The sequence below is a fragment of the Physella acuta genome, unplaced genomic scaffold (assembly GCF_028476545.2).
Source record: "Physella acuta isolate Inbredline_101_S28 unplaced genomic scaffold, ASM2847654v3 ptg001793l, whole genome shotgun sequence".
NCBI lineage: Eukaryota > Metazoa > Mollusca > Gastropoda > Physidae > Physella > Physella acuta.
The window spans coordinates 26,377-45,300 of NW_026733303.1; positions in this window are offsets into that span (position 1 = coordinate 26,377).

An 18,924-nucleotide genomic window follows, 5' to 3' on the forward strand; every position below is an offset into this window, starting at 1 on the left:
GCCTACTGAACGTAGTAGACCTAAATTATTAGGTTTGTTTATTCAACACCCATCGGTAATTGAAAGCCAACCATTTTATATTATTAACCTAACCAAAATCCAAGTTATACCATAGCCCTAACCCTAATCCTTGCCGAAATTACTGTAGGTGGTAATACTATAATTCTTTCATTATAATTCACCTCTTATAGGAAGAGTCTATTAGTTTGATACTAATATTAAGACATTTTTTACAAGCGCATGTAGAACAGTAAATTAAGTAAAGAAATAGGGGTGTCAGAACCAATCAAACCATTGTAAAAAAAGGGATGTCAGGACTTGATTTTGAGTGTTTTAGAAACACAACTCACAAATTCGAGACCAACTACCCCTTCAATAACACTTTGTAATGACGTAACTGATATTACGTAACCTTTGACTTTGTTTCGTCGTCTACAACAACAATGTTTAGCTCTCACGCCAAAAAAGTGAACAGTTTTCATAGACGGATATGGGGGGGGGGGGGGAAGAAGCTGTTTTTGTTTTGGCATGACTGTCCAATCATGCAATCTCCTGAAAGACGGGTGTTAGGCTACGGAAAATAAAATATTAAGGTGTTTACTAAAAAGATAAATAGCTAACTGAAAGCTAACTCTTAAAATCTTAACTCAAACCCAATCTCAGTTATAAGACAGATGAGCCTAACCCTGATCATGTTTCGACTACTGTATATGATGATGCAATTAGTGTTTCTTCCAGACTTTTTTCTCCGGGGGGGGGGGGGGGGCACTTGAAATTTTCCGGAGGGGGGGGTGGGTGGGGGGGGGGGTGACTGTCTTCGGGGGGGGGGGCGGAGACTGTTAAAAGTATATATTTCTATATAAATTATATAAATTTCATTTTGTTTGGGGGGGGGGGGGGGGCGGAAGAGATGCCTGGAAGATACTCTGGATGCAATGCTGATATCATCATTAAACACCTCTGTTAGGAAAAGTCCATTATAGTGTGATACCTTTATCAAAGTTTTTTTAAAGGCTTGTGTACACGACAAAGCATTTTTAAGATACATAGGGGTGACAGAACAGACCAATCGATTATGATGAAGGGATGTCAGGACTTAATTCTGAGTATTTTAGAAACAACTCACAAATTCGAGACAAATTATCCCATTACAGAACACTTCTGTATGAAGTATCTGATGTTACGTAGCATTTGACATTGTTACGTCATTTACAACAACGTGCTGTCACGCTAAAAAAAGTCAACAGTATAATTTGGTGCGACAACGAAGGTGGGGGGGGGGGGGGGAGTTTAATTTTATGATCAGTGTTCAATATTGCAATAATAATGGAATCTTCTAAAAAAGGGGTGTTAAACTGCGGAAAAGGAAACAAAAAGTTGTTTATTACATTATTGAGAGAAATAAGGGTGACAGAACCGATCAAACCATTTGAGAAAAAGGGATGACACGACTCCGGGCTACTCGCTAAAAAAGTGAACAGAAATTACCGACTAGAAAGTGATGGGAAGTGGGGGTGGGTGGGGGGGGGGGGGGGGTTGAGTGTTTGATTTTTTTTACCACTGTTCAATAGTGCAATAATAATGGATTCTTCTGAGAAAGGGGTGTTAAAGTACGGATAAGAAAATAAAAGTTTTTTATCAATCAGTTACTAATTGAAAATAAACATTTTATATCTAATTATTAAACCTAGACTAAATCAATTTTATACCATTGCCCTAACCCCCAATACTAAATGTGATAATACAATGCTTTCAAGCATCATAACACAACTCTTTTAGGAAGAGTCCATTCGTTAGAAACTATTATAAATTAAAGCATCCATTACTAAAAGAGGTAGGGGGTGACAGAACCAATCAATCCATTGTGAAAAAAAAGGGATGACAGGACTTAATTTTGAGTGTTTCAGAAACACAACTCACAAATTCGAGACCATCAACCTCGTTTCATAACACTTTGTAATGACGTAACTGATATTACGTAATCTGTGACCATGTTACGTCATTCACGACTCCGGGCTACACGCTAAAAAAGTGAACAGAATTCACCGACTAGAAAGTGAGTGGAGGTGGGGTGGGTGGGTGAGTGTGGTGTATGATTTTTTTTACCACTGTTTAGTAATGCAATAATAATGGAATCCTCTGAGAAAGGGGTGTTAACGTACGGATAAGAAACTAAAAAATGTCTATCAATCAGTTACTAATTGAAAATTACCATTTTATATCTAATTATTAAACCTAGACCAAACCCAAATCAATTTTATACCATTGCCCTAACCCCCAATACTAAATATGATAATACAATGCTTTCAAGAATCATAACACACCTCTTTTAGGAAGAGTCCATTCGTTTGAAACCGATATTAAAGCATCCATTATTAAAAAAAAAGTAGGGGGTGACAGAACAGATCAATCCATTGTGAAAAAAAGGGATGACAGGACTTAATTTCGAGTGTTTTAGAAACACAACTCACAAATTCGAGACCAACTATTCCGTTACATAACACTTTGTTATGACATAACTGATGTTACTTCACCTGTGACCTTCTTACGTCATCCACGATTCCGATGTTTAGCTGTGAGGCTAAAAAAAAAAGTGTGAACACTATTCATGAACGAGAAAGAAGGGGGGGGGGGGGGGGTGATTTGTTGTTGATGGAACAACTTTTTAATAAATATAGAATCTTCTTAAAAGGGGTGTAAGCCTACTGAATGTAGTAGTCCTAAACTATTAGGTTGTTTATTAAACACCCATCGGTAATTGAAAGCCAACCAGTATATATTATTAATCTAACCCAAATCCAAGTTATACCATAGCATAACCCTAATCCTTGCCGAAATTACTGTAGGTGGTAATACTATGATTCCTTCATTATAACACACCTCTTATAGGAATAGTCTATTAGTTTGATACCAATATTAAGACATTTTTTTTTACAAGCGCGTTTTGTTGTTGTTGGAACAACTTTTTAATAAATATAGAATCTTCTGAAAAGGGGTTTAAGCCTACTGAATGTAGTAGACCTAAACTATTAGGTTGTTTATTAAACACCCATCTTTAATTGAAAGCCAACCATTATATATTATTAATCTAACCCAAATCCAAGTTATACCATAGCATAACCCTAATCCTTGCCGAAATTACTGTAGGTGATAATACTATGATTCCTTCATTATAACACACCTCTTAATGGAAGAGTCTATTAGTTTGATATCAATATTAAGACATTTTTTATACAAGCGCGTGTAGAACAATCAATTAAGAAGTAGGGGTGTCAGAACCGATCAAACTTATGCCTGGTTACATAACATTTTTGAATGAAGTAACTGATGTGACATAACCTGTGACCTTGTTACGTCATTTACGACATCGTAATGTCGAGCTAAAAAAAAGGTCAACATTATATTTTGATGCAACAATGAAGCGTGGGGGTGGGGCGAGAAGGGGAGTTTAATTTTATCATCACTGTTCAATAATGCAATAATAATAGAATCTTCTGAAATAGGGGGTTCAACTGCGGAAAAGGAAACAATAAGTTGTTTATTACATTATTAAGAGAAATAGGGGTGACAGAACCGATCAAACCATGGTAAAAAAAAGGGGATAGCAGGACTTGATTTTAATTGTTTTAGAAACACAACTCACAAATTCGAGACCAACTACACCTTACATAACACTTTGTAATGACGTAACTGATGTTACGTAACTTGTGACCTTATTACGTCATTCACGACTCCGAGCTACACACTAAAAAATGAACAGAATTCACCAACTAAAAAGTGAGGGGAGGTGGGGGTGGTGGTGAGTGGGGTGTTTAATTTTTTTTACCACTGTTCAATAATGCAATAATAATGGAATCTTCTGAGAAAGGGGTGTTAAAGTACGGATAAGAAACTAATTGTTGTTTATCAATGTGTAACTAATTGAAAATAAGCATTTTGTTTCTAATTATTAAACCTAGACCAAATCGCTTTGTTACCATTGCCCTAACCCCCAATACTAAATGGGATAATGCAATGCTTTTAAGCATCATAGCACATCTCTTTTAGGAAGCGTCCATTCCTTTGAAACCGATATTAAAGCATCCATTATTAAAAAAGTAGGGGTGACAGAACCGATCAATCCATTGGGAAAAAGGGATGACAGGACTAAAAAATAACCATTATGTATTTAATTATTAAACCTAAACGAAATCCAAATCCAAGTTATACCATAGCCCTAACCTTTATCCTAACTCCAATACTAAATGTGATAATACTAAATATGATAATACAACGCTTTTAAGCATCATAACACAACTCTTTTAGGAAGAGTAAATTCGTTTGAAACCAATATAAATTAAAACATCCATTACTAAAAGAAGTAAGGGGTGACAGAACCGATCAATCCATTGTGAAAAAAAGGGATGACAGGACTTAATTTTGAGTGTTTTAGAAACACAACTCACAAATTCGAGACCAACTATTCCGTTACATAACACTTTGTTATGACATAACTGATGTTACGTAACATGTGACCTTCTTACGTCATCCACGATTCCGATGTTTAGCTGTCAGGCTAAAAAAAGTGTGAACACTTTTCATGAACGAGAAAGAAGAGGGGGGGGGGGTTGATTTTGTTGTTGTTGGAAGAACTTTTTAATAAATATAGAATCTTCTGAAAAGGAGTGTAAGCCTACTGAATGTAGTAGACCTAAACTATTAGGTTGTTTATTAAACACCCATCGGTAATTGAAAGCCAACCATTATAAATTATTAATCTAACCCAAATCCAAGTTATACCATAGCCCTAACCCTAATCCTTGCCGAAATTACTGTAGGTGGTAATACTACGATTCCTTCATTATAATTCACCTCTTATAGGAAGAGTCTATTAGTTTGATACCAATATTAAGACATTTTTTTTACAAGCGCGTGTAGAACAGTCAATTAAGTAAAGAAATAGGGGTGACAGAACCGATCAAACCATTGTAAAAAAAAAGGATGGAAGGACTTAATTTTGAGTGTTTTAGAAACTCAACTCACAAATTCGAGACCAACTATCCCTTACATAACACTTTGTAATTACATAACTGATATTACGTAACCTGTGACCTTGTTACGTCATTCACGACTCCAAGCTACACGCTAAAAAATGAACAGAATTCACCAACTAGAAAGTGAGGGGTGGGGGTGAGTTGGGTGTTTAATTTTTTTAACCAGTGTTCAATAATGCTATAATAATGAAATCTTCTGAGAAAGGGGTGTTAAAGTACGGATAAGAAACTAAAAGTTGTTTATCAATCAGTTACTAATTGAAAATAAGCATTTTATATCTAATTATTATACCTAGACCAAATCAATTTTATACCATTGCCCTAACCCCCAATACTAAATGTGATAATGCAATGCTTTCAAGCATCATAACACATCTCTTTTAGGAAGAGTCCATTCGTTTGAAACCGATATTAAAGCATCCATTACTAAAAAAAAAAGTAGGGGGTGACAGAACCGATCAATCCATTGGGAAAAAAGGGATGACAGGACTAAAAAATAACCATTATGTATTTAATTATTAAACCTAAACGAAATCCAAATCCAAGTTATACCATAGCCCTAACCTTTATCCTAACTCCAATACTAATTGTGATAATACTAAATATGATAATATAACGCTTTCTAGCATCATAACACAACTCTTTTAGGAAGAGTCAATGAGTTTGAAACCGATGTTAACAAACCATTATTAATAAAAAGTAGGGGTGACAGAACCGATCAAACCATTGTGGAAAAAAGGGATGTCAGGACTTGATTTTGAGTGTTTTAGAAACACAACTCACAAATTCGAGACCATCAACCCCATTACATAACACTTTGTAATGACGTAACTGATATTACGTAACCTGTGACCATGTTACGTCATTCACGACTCAGGTCGACACGCTAAAAAGTGAAGAGAAATCACCAACTAGAAAGTGAGGGGAGGTGGGGTGGGTGGGGGTGTTTGATTTTTCTTTTACCGCTGTTCAATAATGCAATAATAATGGAATCTTCTGAGAAAGGGGTGTTAAAGTACGGATAAGAAACTAAAAGTTGTTTATCAATCAGTTACTTATCGAAAAAATAAGCATTTTATATCTAATTATTAAACCTAGACCAAATCAATTTGATACAATTGCCCTAACCGCCAATACTAAATGTGATAATACAACGCTTTCAAGCATCACAACACACCTCTTTTAGGAAGAGTCCATTCGTTTGAAACCAATATTAATTAAAGCATCCATTACTAAAAGAAGTAGGGGGTGACAGAACCGATTAATCCATTGTGAAAAAAGGGATGACAGTACTTAATTTTGAGTGTTTTAGAAATACAACTCACAAATTCGAGACCAACTATTCCGTTACATTACACTTTGTTATGACATAACTGATGTTACGTAACCTGTGACCTTAAGTCATTCGCGATTCCGATTTTTAGCTGTTAGGTTAAAAAAAGTGTGGAACTTTTCATGAACGAGAAAGAAGAGGGGAGTGGGGGGGGGGGGGGGAAGGGAAGGGTGATTTTGTTATTGTTGGAACAACTTTTTAATACATAAAGAATCTTCTTAAAAGGGGTGTAAGCCTGCTGAATGTAGTAGACCTAAACTATTAGGTTGTTTATTAAACACCCATCGGTAATTGAAAGCCAACCATTATGTATTGTTAATCAAACCCAAATTCAAGTTATACTATAGCTTTAATCCCAATCCTTGCACTCATTCCTGTAATACAATGGTTCAAACATCATAGCACACATCTTTTAGGAAGAGTCTATTAGTTTGATACAAATATTTAGAATTTCTTTTATGACGGGTACACAGGATAAACCCTTATTAAAAGCTGTAGGGTGGGCAGAACAGATCAAACCATTTTGATAAAAGGTTGACAGGATTCGAGATCAACTACCCGGTTACATAACGCTTTGTAATGACATAATTGATGTTACGTAACTTGTGACCTTGTTTCGTCATTCACATCAACGATGCTAAGCGATCACGCTAAAAAGTGAACAGTTTTCATAGACGGACAGAGGATGGGGGGGGGGGGGGGGAGCTGTTTTTGTTTTGGCATGACTGTCCAATTATGCCATCACCTGAAAAAGGGGTGTTAGACTACGGAAAATAAAATATTAAGCTGTTTACTAAAAACATAAATAGCTGAAAGCTAACCCTTATAATCTTATCTCAAACCCAATCGCAGTTATAAGATAGATGAGCCTAACCCTGATCTTGGTTCGACTTCTGTATATGATAATACTATGCTTCTATCAACATAAACACACCTCTTTTAGGAAAAGTCCATTATAGTTTGATACCCTTATTATAGTTTTTTAATGGCCTGTGTACACAACAAAGCATTAAGATACATAGGGGTGATAGAACAGACCAATCCATTATGATGAAAAGGTGTCAGCTCTTAATTCTGAATATTTTAGAAACAACTCAAAATTTGAGACCGACTATCCCTTTAGAGAACACTTTGTCACGACATAATTGATGTTACGTAGCATGTGACATTGTTACGTCATTTATATGACAACGTGTTGTCACGCTAAAAAAAGTCAACAGCATATTTTGATGCAACAAGGAAGGGTGGGGGGGGGGGTTGTTCAATTTCATCATCACTGTTCATTATTGCAATAATAATGGAATCTTGTGAAAAAGGTGTTTCAACTGCAGGAAAGGAAACAATAAGTTGTTTATTACATTATTAAGAGAAATAGGGGTGACAGAACCGATCAAACCATGGTAAAAAAGGGATGGCAGGACTTGATTTTGAGTGTTTTAGAAACTCAACTCACAAATTCGAGACCAACTACCCCGTTACATAACACTTTTTAATGACATAACTGATGTTACGTAATCTGTGACCATATTACGTAATTCACGACTCCGATTTTTAGCTGTCGGGCTGGAAAAAGTGTGAACATTTTTCATGAACGACACAGAAGGGGGGGGGGGGGGGTGAAGAGAGGGGAGTGATTTTGTTGTGGTTGGCACAACTGTCTTTTAATTCAATAAATATTGAATCTTCTGAAAAGGGGTGTAAGGCTACGGAAAGTAGTAAAATATTAGGTTCTTTATTAAAACATCCATTGGCAATTGAAAGCCAACCATTATATATTGTTAATCAAACCCAAATCCAAGTTATACCATAGCCTTAATCCTAATTCTTGCACTCATTCCTGTAATACAATGGGTCAAACATCATAACACACATCTTTTAGGAAGAGTCTATTAGTTTGATACAAATATTTAGAATTTCTTTTATGACGGGTACACAGGATAAACCCTTATTAAAAGCTGTAGGGTGGGCAGAACAGATCAAACCATTTTGATAAAAGGGATGACAGGATTCGAGATCAACTACCCGGTTACATAACGATTTGTAATGACATAATTGATGTTACGTAACTTGTGACCTTGTTTCGTCATTCACATCAACGATGCTAAGCGATCACGCTAAAAAGTGAACAGTTTTCATAGACGGACAGAGGATGGGGGGGGGGGAGCTGTTTTTGTTTTGGCATGACTGTCCAATTATGCCATCACCTGAAAAAGGGGTGTTAGACTACGGAAAATAAAATATTAAGCTGTTTACTAAAAACATAAATAGCTGAAAGCTAACCCTTATAATCTTATCTCAAACCCAATCGCAGTTATAAGATAGATGAGCCTAACCCTGATCTTGGTTCGACTTCTGTATATGATAATACTATGCTTCTATCAACATAAACACACCTCTTTTAGGAAAAGTCCATTATAGTTTGATACCCTTATTATAGTTTTTTAATGGCCTGTGTACACAACAAAGCATTAAGATACATAGGGGTGATAGAACAGACCAAACCATTGTAAAAAAAAGGGAAGGCAGGACTTGATTTTGAGTGTTTTAGAAACACAACTCACAAATTCGAGACTAACTACACCGTTACATAACACTTTTTAATGACATAACTGATGTTACGTAATCTGTGACCATATTACGTAATTCAAGACTCCGATTTTTAGCTGTCGGGCTGGAAAAAGTGTGAACACTTTTCATGAACGACACAGAAGGGGGGGGGGGTGATTTTGTTGTGGTTGGCACAACTGTCTTTTAATTCAATAGATATTGAATCTTCTGAAAAGGGGTGTAAGGCTGCGGAAAGTAGTAAACTATTAGGTTCTTTATTAAAACATCCATCGGCAATTTAACGCCAACCATTATTTATTATTAATCAAACCAAAATCCAAGTTATAACAAAGCCCTAATCATTTTCGGAGCACCCATTACTGTAATACAATGGTTCACATATCATAACACACCTCTTTTAGGAAGAGTCTATTAGTTTGATACCAATATTAAGGCTTTCTTTTATGACGGATACTAAGGATAAACCATTATTAAAAGCTGTAGGGTGGGCAGAACAGATCAAACCATTGTGAAACAAGGGATGACAGGACTTGATTTTGAGTGTTTTAGAAACACAACTCACAAATTCGAGACTAACTACCCGGTTACATAACACTTTGTAATGACGTAACTGATATTAAGTAACCTGTGACCAAGTTACGTAAGTCAGACTCCGATTTTAGCTGTTAGGTTGAAAAATGTTTGAACACTTTTCATGAACGTAACCGAAGGGGTTTTGTTGTTGTTGTTGGCGCGACTGTATAATAATGCAATAAATATGGAATCATCTGAAAAGTGGTGTTAGTCTACTGAAAGTAGTAAATTAAGGTTTTTTATTAAACCATCCATCAGTAATTAAAAACCAACAATTAAATATTATTAATCAAACCCAAATCCAAGTTATACCATAGCCTAAATCCTAATCATAGCACCCATTACTGTAATGCAATGGTTTAAACATCATAACACTCATTTTATAGGTAGAATCTATTAGTTTGATACCAATATTAAGAATTTCTTTCATGACGAGTGTACAGGACAAACCATTATTAAAAGATGTAGAGTGGGCTGAACAGATCAAACCATTGTATAAAAGGGATGACAGGACTTAATTTTTAGTCTTTTAGAGCCACAACTCACAAACTCTAGACCAACTGCCCCGTTACATAACACTTTGTTATGACATAACTGATGTTACGTAACCTGTGATATTCTTACGACTCCGAAGTTTAGCTGTCAGGCTAAAAAAAGTGTGAACACTTACTTTTTATGAACGTGACCGAAGAGGGGAGGGGGTTGAATCTTCTGAAAAGGGGTGTAAGCCTTCGAAAAATAGTAGCCCTAAACTATTAAGTTGCTATTAAACATCCGTAGTTGAAAGCCAACCATTATGTATTATTAATCAAACCCAAATTCAAGTTATACCATAGCCCTAACCCTAATCCTTGCCCAAATTACTGTAGGTGGTAATACTATGATTTCTTCATTATAATTCACCTCTTATAGGAAGAGTCTATTAGTTTGATACCAATATTAAGACATTTTTTTACAAGCGCGTGTAGAACAGTCAGTTAAGTAAAGAAAAAGGGGTGTCAGAACCGATCAAACCATTGTTATAAAAGGGATGTTAGGACTTGATTTTGAGTATTTTAGAAACAACCCACAAAGTCGAGACCAACTTATGCCTGGTTACATAACATTATTGAATGAAGTAACTGATATTACATAACATATGACATTGTTAAGTCATTTTCGACAACGTGACGTCACGTTAAAAAATTCAACAGTATATTTTAATGCAACAATGAAGGGTGGGGGTAGGGCGGGAGGGGAGTTTAATTTTATCATCACTGTTCAATACTGCATTAATAACGGAATCTTGTGAAAACGGGGTTTCAACTGCGGAAAAGGAAACACAAAGTTGTTTATTTTATTATTAAGAGAAATAGGGGTGACAGAACCGATCAAACCATTGTGGAAAAAAGGGATGTCAGGACTTGATTTTGAGTGTTTTAGAAACACAACTCACAAATTCGAGACCATCTACGCCGTTACATAACACTTTGTAATGACGTAACTGATATTACGTAATCTGTGACCATGTTACGTCATTCACGACTGTGGGCTACATGCTAACAAAATGAACAGAAAACATCGACTAGAAAGTGAGGGGAGGTGGGGTTGGGGGGGAGTGGGGTGTTTGATTTTTTTTTACCACTGTTCAATAATGCAATAATAATGAAATCTTCTGAGAAAGGGGTGTTAAAGTACGGATAAAAAAATAAAAGTTGTTTATCAATCAGTTACTAATTGAAAATAACCATTTTATATCTAATTATTAAACCAAGACCAAACCCAAATCAATTTTATGCCATTGCCCTAACCCCCAATACTAAATGTGATAATACAATGCTCTCAAGTATCATAAATAAACTCTTTTAGGAAGAGTCCATTCGTTTGAAACCGATATTAAAGCATCCGTTATTAAAAGAAGTAAGGGGTGGCAGAATCGATCTAACCATTTGATAGTTTGATACCAATATTAAGACATTTTTTTACAAGCGCGTACAGAACATTCAATTAAGTAAAGAAGTAGAGGTGTCAGAACCGTTAAAACCATTGTTATAAAAAGGATGAAAGGACTTAATTTTAAGTGTTTTAGAAACAACCCACAAAGTCGAGACCAACTAATGCCTGGTTACATAACATTATTGAATGAAGTAACTGATATTACATAACTTTTGACCTTGTTAAGTCATTTACGACAACGTGACGTCACGCTAAAAAAGTCAACATTATATTTTGATGCAACAATGAAGGGTGGGGGTGGGGCGGGAAGGGGAGTTTAATTTTATCATCACTGTTCAATATTGCAATAATAATAGAATCTTGTGAAAAAGGGGTTTCAACTGCGGAAAAGGAAGCAAAAAGCTGTTTATTACATTATTAAGAGAAATAGGGGTGACAGAACCGATCAAACCATTGTAAAAAAAGGGATGTCAGGACTTGATTTTGAGTGTTTTAGAAACACAACTCACAAATTCGAGACCAACTACCCCTTACATAACACTTTGTAATGACATAACTGATGTTACGTAACCTGTGACCTTGTTACGTCATTCACGACTCAGGTCGACACGCTAAAAAAGTGAACAGAAATCACCGACTAGAAAGTGAGGGGAGGTGGGGGTGGGGGTGATTGGGGTGTACGGATAAGAAACTAGAAGTTGTTTATCAATCAGTTACTAATTGAAAATAAACATTTTATATATAATTATTAACCCTAGACCAAATCAATTTTATACCATTGCCCTAACCCCAAAATACTAAATGTGATAATACAATGCTTTCAAGTATCATAACACACCTCTTTTAGGAAGAGTCCATTCGTTTGAAACCAATATAAATTAAAGCATCCATTACTAAAAGAAGTAGGGGGTGACAGAACGATCAATCCATTGTGAAAAAAAGGGATGCCAGGACTTAATTTTGAGTGTTTTAGAAACACGACTCACAAATTCGAAACCAACTATTCCGTTACATAACACTTTGTTATGACATAACTGATGTAACGTCACCTTTGACCTTCTTACGTCATCCACAATTTCGATGTTTAGCTGTCAGGCTAAAAAAAGTGTGAACACTTTTCATGAACGAGAAAGAAGGGGGGGGGGGGGGTGATTCGTTGTTGATGGAACAACTTTTTAATAAATATAGAATCTTCTTAAAAGGGGTGTAAGCCTACTGAATGTAGTAGACCTAAACTATTAGGTTGTTTATTAAACACCCATCTTTAATTGAAAGCCAACCATTATATATTATTAATCTAACCCAAATCCAAGTTATACCATAGCATATCCCTAATCCTTGCCGAAATTACTGTAGGTGGTAATTCTATGATTCCTCCATTATGACACACCTCTTATAGGAAGAGTCTATTAGTTTTATACCAATATTAAGACATTTTTTTACAAGCGCGTTTAGAACAATCAATTAAGTAATGAAGTAGGGGTGTCATAACCGATCAAACCATTGTTATAAAAGGGATGATAGGACTTAATTTTGAGTGTTTTAGAAACAACCCACAAAGTCGAGACCAACTTATGCCTGGTTACATAACATTTTTGAATGAAGTAACTGATATTACATAACCTGTGACCTTGTTACGTCATTTACGACAACGTGACGTCACGCTAAAAAAAGTCAACATTATATTTTTGTTCAACAATGAAGTGTGGGGGTGGGGCGAGAAGGGCAGTTTAATTTTATCATCACTGTTCAATACTGCATTAATAATGGAATCTTGTGAAAAAGGGGTTTCAACTGCGGGAAAGGAAACAATAAGTTGTTTATTACATTATTAAGAGAAATAGGGGTGACAGAACCGATCAAACCATTGTGAAAAAAGGGATGGCAGGACTTGATTTTGAGTGTTTTAGAAACAGAACTCGCAAATTCGAGACCAACTACCCCGTTACATAACACTTTGTAGTGACATAACTGATGTTACGTAACCTGTGACCTTGTTACGTCATTCACGAATCCGAGCTACACACTAAAATGTGAGGGGAGGTGGGGGTGAGTGGGGTGTTTAATTTTATTTTTACCACTGTTCAATAATGCAATATTAATGGAATCTTCTGAGAAAGGGGTGTTAAAGAACGGATAAGAAACTAACTGTTGTTTATCAATCTGTTACTAATTGAAAATAAGCATTTTATATCTAATTATTAAACCTGGACCAAATCACTTTGTTACCATTGCCCTTACACCCAATACTAAATGGGATAATGCAATGCTTTCAAGCATCATAACACATCTTTTTAGGAAGAGTCCATTAGTTTAAAACCGATATTAAAGCATCCATTATTAAAAAAAGTAGGGGTGACAGAACCGATCAATCCATTGGGAAAAAAGTGATGACGGGACTAAAAAAAACCCATTATGTATTTAATTATTAAACCTAAACGAAACCCAAATCCAAGTTATACCATAGCGCTAACCTTTATCCTAACACCAATACCAAATGTGATATACTAAATATGATAATATAACGCGTTCTAGCATCATAACACACCTCTTTTAGGAAGAGTCAATTCGTTTGAAACCGATATTAACAAACCATTATTAATAAAAAGTAGGGGTGACAGAACCGATCAAACCATTGTGGAAAAAAGGGATGTCAGGACTTGATTTTGAGTGTTTTAGAAACACAACTCACAAATTCGAGACCATCTACCTCGTTACATAACACTTTGTAATGACGTAACTGATATTACGCAACCTGTGACCATGTTACGTCATTCACGACTCAGGTCGACACGCTAAAAAAGTGAACAGAAATCACCGACTAGAAAGTGAGGGGAGGTGGGGGTGGGGGTGCGGAGTGGGGTGTTTGATTTTTTTTACCACTGTTCAATAATACTATAATAATGAAATCTTCCGAGAAAGGGGTGTTAAAGTACGGATAAGAAACTAAAAGTTGTTTATCAATCAGTTACTAATTGAAAATAAGCATTTTATATCTAATTATTAAACCTAGAAGTGTGAACACTTTTCATGAACGAGAAAGAAGAGGGGGGGGGGTTGATTTTGTTGTTGTTGGAAGAACTTTTTAATAAATATAGAATCTTCTGAAAAGGGGTGTAAGCCTACTGAATGTAGTAGACCTAAACTATTAGGTTGTTTATTAAACACCCATTGGTAATTGAAAGCCAACCATTATATATTATTTATCTAACCCAAATCCAAGTTATACCATAGCCCTAACCCTAATCCTTGCCGAAATTACTGTAGGTGGTAATACTATGATTCCTTCATTATAATTCACCTCTTATAGGAAGAGTCTATTAGTTTGATACCAATATTAAGACATTTTTTTTTACAAGCGCGTGTAGAACAGTCAATTAAGTAAAGAAATAGGGGTGTCAGAACCGATCAAACCATTGTTATAAAAGGGATGACAGGACTTAATGTTGAGTGTTTTAGAAACAACCCACAAAGTCGAGACCAACTTATGCCTGGTTACATAACATTATTGAATGAAGTAACTGATATTACATAACATATGACCTTGTTAAGTCATTTTCGACAACGTGACGTCACGCTAAAAAAGTCAACAGTATATTTTGATGCAACAATGAAGGGTGGGGGTAGGGCGGGAAGGGGAGTTTAATTTTATCATCATAAAAAAAAGGGATGTCAGGACTTGATTTTGAGTGTTTTTAAAAGACAACTCACAAATTCGAGACCAACTACCCCGTTACATAACACTTTGTAATGACGTAACTGATATTACGTAACCTGTGACCTTGTTACGTCATTCACGACTCCGAGCTACACACTAAAAAATGAACAGAATTCACCAACTGAACAGTGAGTGGAGGTGGGGGTGGGGGTGAGTGGGGTGTTTAATTTCTTTTACCACTGTTCAATAATGCAATAATAATGGAATCTTCTGAGAAAGGGGTGTTAAAGTACGGATAAGAAACTAAAAGTTTTTTTTATCAATTAGTTACTAATTGAAAATACGCATTTTATATCTAATTATTAAACCTAGACCAAATCAATTTCATACCATTGCCCTAACCCCCAAAACTAAATGTGATAATACAACGCTTTCAAGCATCATAACACAACTCTTTTAGGAAAAGTCCATTCGTTTGAAACCTATATAAATTAAAGCATCCTTTACTAAAAGAAGTAGGGTGTGACAGAACCGATCAATCCATTGTGGAAAAAAAGGGATGTCAGGACTTGATTTTGAGTGTTTTAGAAGCACAACTCACAAATTCGAGACCATCTACCCCGTTACATAACACTTTGTAATGACGTAACTGATATTACGTAATCTGTGACTATGTTACGTCGTTCACGACTCAGGTCGACACGCTAAAATATGAACAGAAATCACTGACTAGAAAGTTAGGGGAGGTGGGGGTGGATGTGGGGGTGAGAGGAGTGTTTTTGATTTTTTTGTTTACCACTGTTTAATAATGCTATAATAATGAAACCTTCCGAGAAAGGGGTTTTAAGTATGGATAAGAAACTAAAAGTTGTTTATCAATCAGTTACTAATTATTTATTGAAAATAAGCATTTTATATCTAATTATTAAACCTAGACCAAATCAATTTTATACCATTGCTCTAACCCCCAAATACTAAATGTGATAATACAATGCTTTCAAGTATCATAACACAGCTCTTTTAGGAAGAGTCCATTCGTTTGAAACCAATATAAATTAAAACATCCATTTCTAAAAAAAGTAGGGGGTGACAGAACCGATCAATCCATTGTGAAAAAAAGGGATGCCAGGACTTAATTTTGAGTGTTTTAGAAACACAACTCACAAATTCGAGACCAACTACCCAGTTACATAACACTTTGTTATGACATAACTGATGTTACGTAACCTGTGACCTTGTTACGTCATTCACGAATCCGAGCTACACACTAAAATGTGAGGGGAGGTGGGGGTGAGTGGGGTGTTTAATTTTATTTTTACCACTGTTCAATAATGCAATATTAATGGAATCTTCTGAGAAAGGGGTGTTAAAGAACGGATAAGAAACTAACTGTTGTTTATCAATCTGTTACTAATTGAAAATAAGCATTTTGTATCTAATTATTAAACCTGGACCAAATCACTTTGTTACCATTGCCCTTACCCCCCAATACTAAATGGGATAATGCAATGCTTTCAAGCATCATAACACATCTTTTTAGGAAGAGTCCATTACTTTAAAACCGATATTAAAGCATCCATTATTAAAAAAAAGTAGGGGTGACAGAACCGATCAATCCATTGGGAAAAAAGGGATGACAGGACTAAAAAAACCCATTATGTATTTAATTATTAAACCTAAACGAAACCCAAATCCAAGTTATACCATAGCGCTAACCTTTATCCTAACTCCAATACTAAATGTGATATACTAAATATGATAATATAACGCGTTCTAGCATCATAACACACCTCTTTTAGGAAGAGTCAATTCGTTTGAAACCGATATTAACAAACCATTATTAATAAAAAGTAGGGGTGACAGAACCGATCAAACCATTGTGGAAAAAAAGGATGTCAGGACTTGATTTTGAGTGTTTTAGAAACACAACTCACATATTCGATAACCATCTACCTCGTTACATAACACTTTGTAATGACGTAACTGATATTACGCAACCTGTGACCATGTTACGTCATTCACGACTCAGGTCGACACGCTAAAAAAGTGAACAGAAATCACCGACTAGAAAGTGAGGGGAGGTGGGGGTGGGGGTTAGTTGCGTGTTTGATTTTTTTACCACTGTTCAATAATGCAATAATAATGGATTCTTCTGAGAAAGGGGTGTTAAAGTACGGATAAGAAACTAAAAGTTGTTTATCAGTTACTAATTGAAAATAAACATTTTATATATAATTATTAAACCTAGACCAAATCAATTTTATACCATTGCCCTAACCCCAAAATACTAAATGTGATACTACAATGCTTTCAAGTATCATAACACACCTCTTTTAGGAAGAGTCCATTCGTTTGAAACCAATATAAATTAAAGCATCCCTTACTAAAAGAAGTAGTGGGGTGACAGAACCGATCAATCCATTGTGAAAAAAAGGGATGACAGGACTTAATTTTGAGTGTTTTAGAAACACAACTCACAAATTCGAGACCAACTACCCCGTTACATAACACTTTGTTATGACATAACTGATGTTACGTAACCTGTGACCTTGTTGCGACATTCACAATAACGATATTTAGCTATCACGCTAAAAAAGTGAACAGTTTTCATTGACGGGACAAGGGGGGGGGGGTGTGATTTTGTTGGCACGACTCTCCAATAAAGCTATAATAATATAATCTTCTGAAAAGGGGTGTTAAAGTACGGAAAGTAAACAATATGTTGGTTTTTTAAATTTAAGCAGTCCCTAATTGAAAGTTAACAATTATATTGTTAAACCTAAACCAAATTCGAATCCAAGTTATATCATAGCCCCCATTACTAAAGGTGATAATACAATAACACACCTCTTATAGGAAGAATTCATTTGTTTATCAGGCGGGTATACAGAACAAACCGTTATTAAAAGAAGTAGGGGTGACAGGACAGATTGTACCATTGTGATGACAAGGGATATCAAATTTTGAATTATAGGCTAATTTTGGAAGAGTCTATAGGGCTGGTAAGTAGGTCAATAAACAGTTCTACGGCTCAATAAAACCTGCATGAGCCATAGAACTGTTTATTGACCTACTTACCCGCCCTATAGTAGCACATTGATAGAGGGCTATCGGGGTATGATATGTAATCGTGTGCTTTGGTCAGCTTGAGGTCATCTGTCAGTGTTACTGCACGTGACTGACAAACCGGTCTGGCATAACTTCTAATCAGTGGAATGTAGGCCCTAATGTTAAACATTGATGCGTAAAAAAGCTTACATTCTAGCAGAGGCGTAGCGATGGGGGGGGGGGGGGGGACGCCAAAATGGGTTGGAAAATGTAATCGAAAGTTTGAGGGGGGGGGGGCGGTGCAAATCGAAAGTTTGAGGGGGAGGGGGTGCAAATCGAAAGTTTGAGAGGGGGTGTAATTCGAAAGTTTGTCCCCGGGCGCCGGAAAGGGTCGCTACGCCTCTGCATTCTAGTTAATAAAATAGTTGCAAAGGCAATTAAAACAAGTTTTAAAATGTCAAATGTTTTTTTTTTTAATATTATCTTGTAAAACATGGCAACTGACTTTTTATTGAAATAGAGAATATGATAACAAAAACAACAAAATTCATTCTGAAATGGCTATGAGATTCTAATTGTACAGATTAAAAGTGCCTGACTTGATACTGAAAATAACGAAACAATGCTCTAAAATTATAGACTAAGCTAACTTTATATTGTTTCGTTTGTAAAGAACTAGATTATGCAATGGAACCAAAGAAACGCAATTTTAAAATTTCAGAACATGGTGGCAAATCTTCACACTGACAAAATTTATATTTCATTTAAGCTCATTA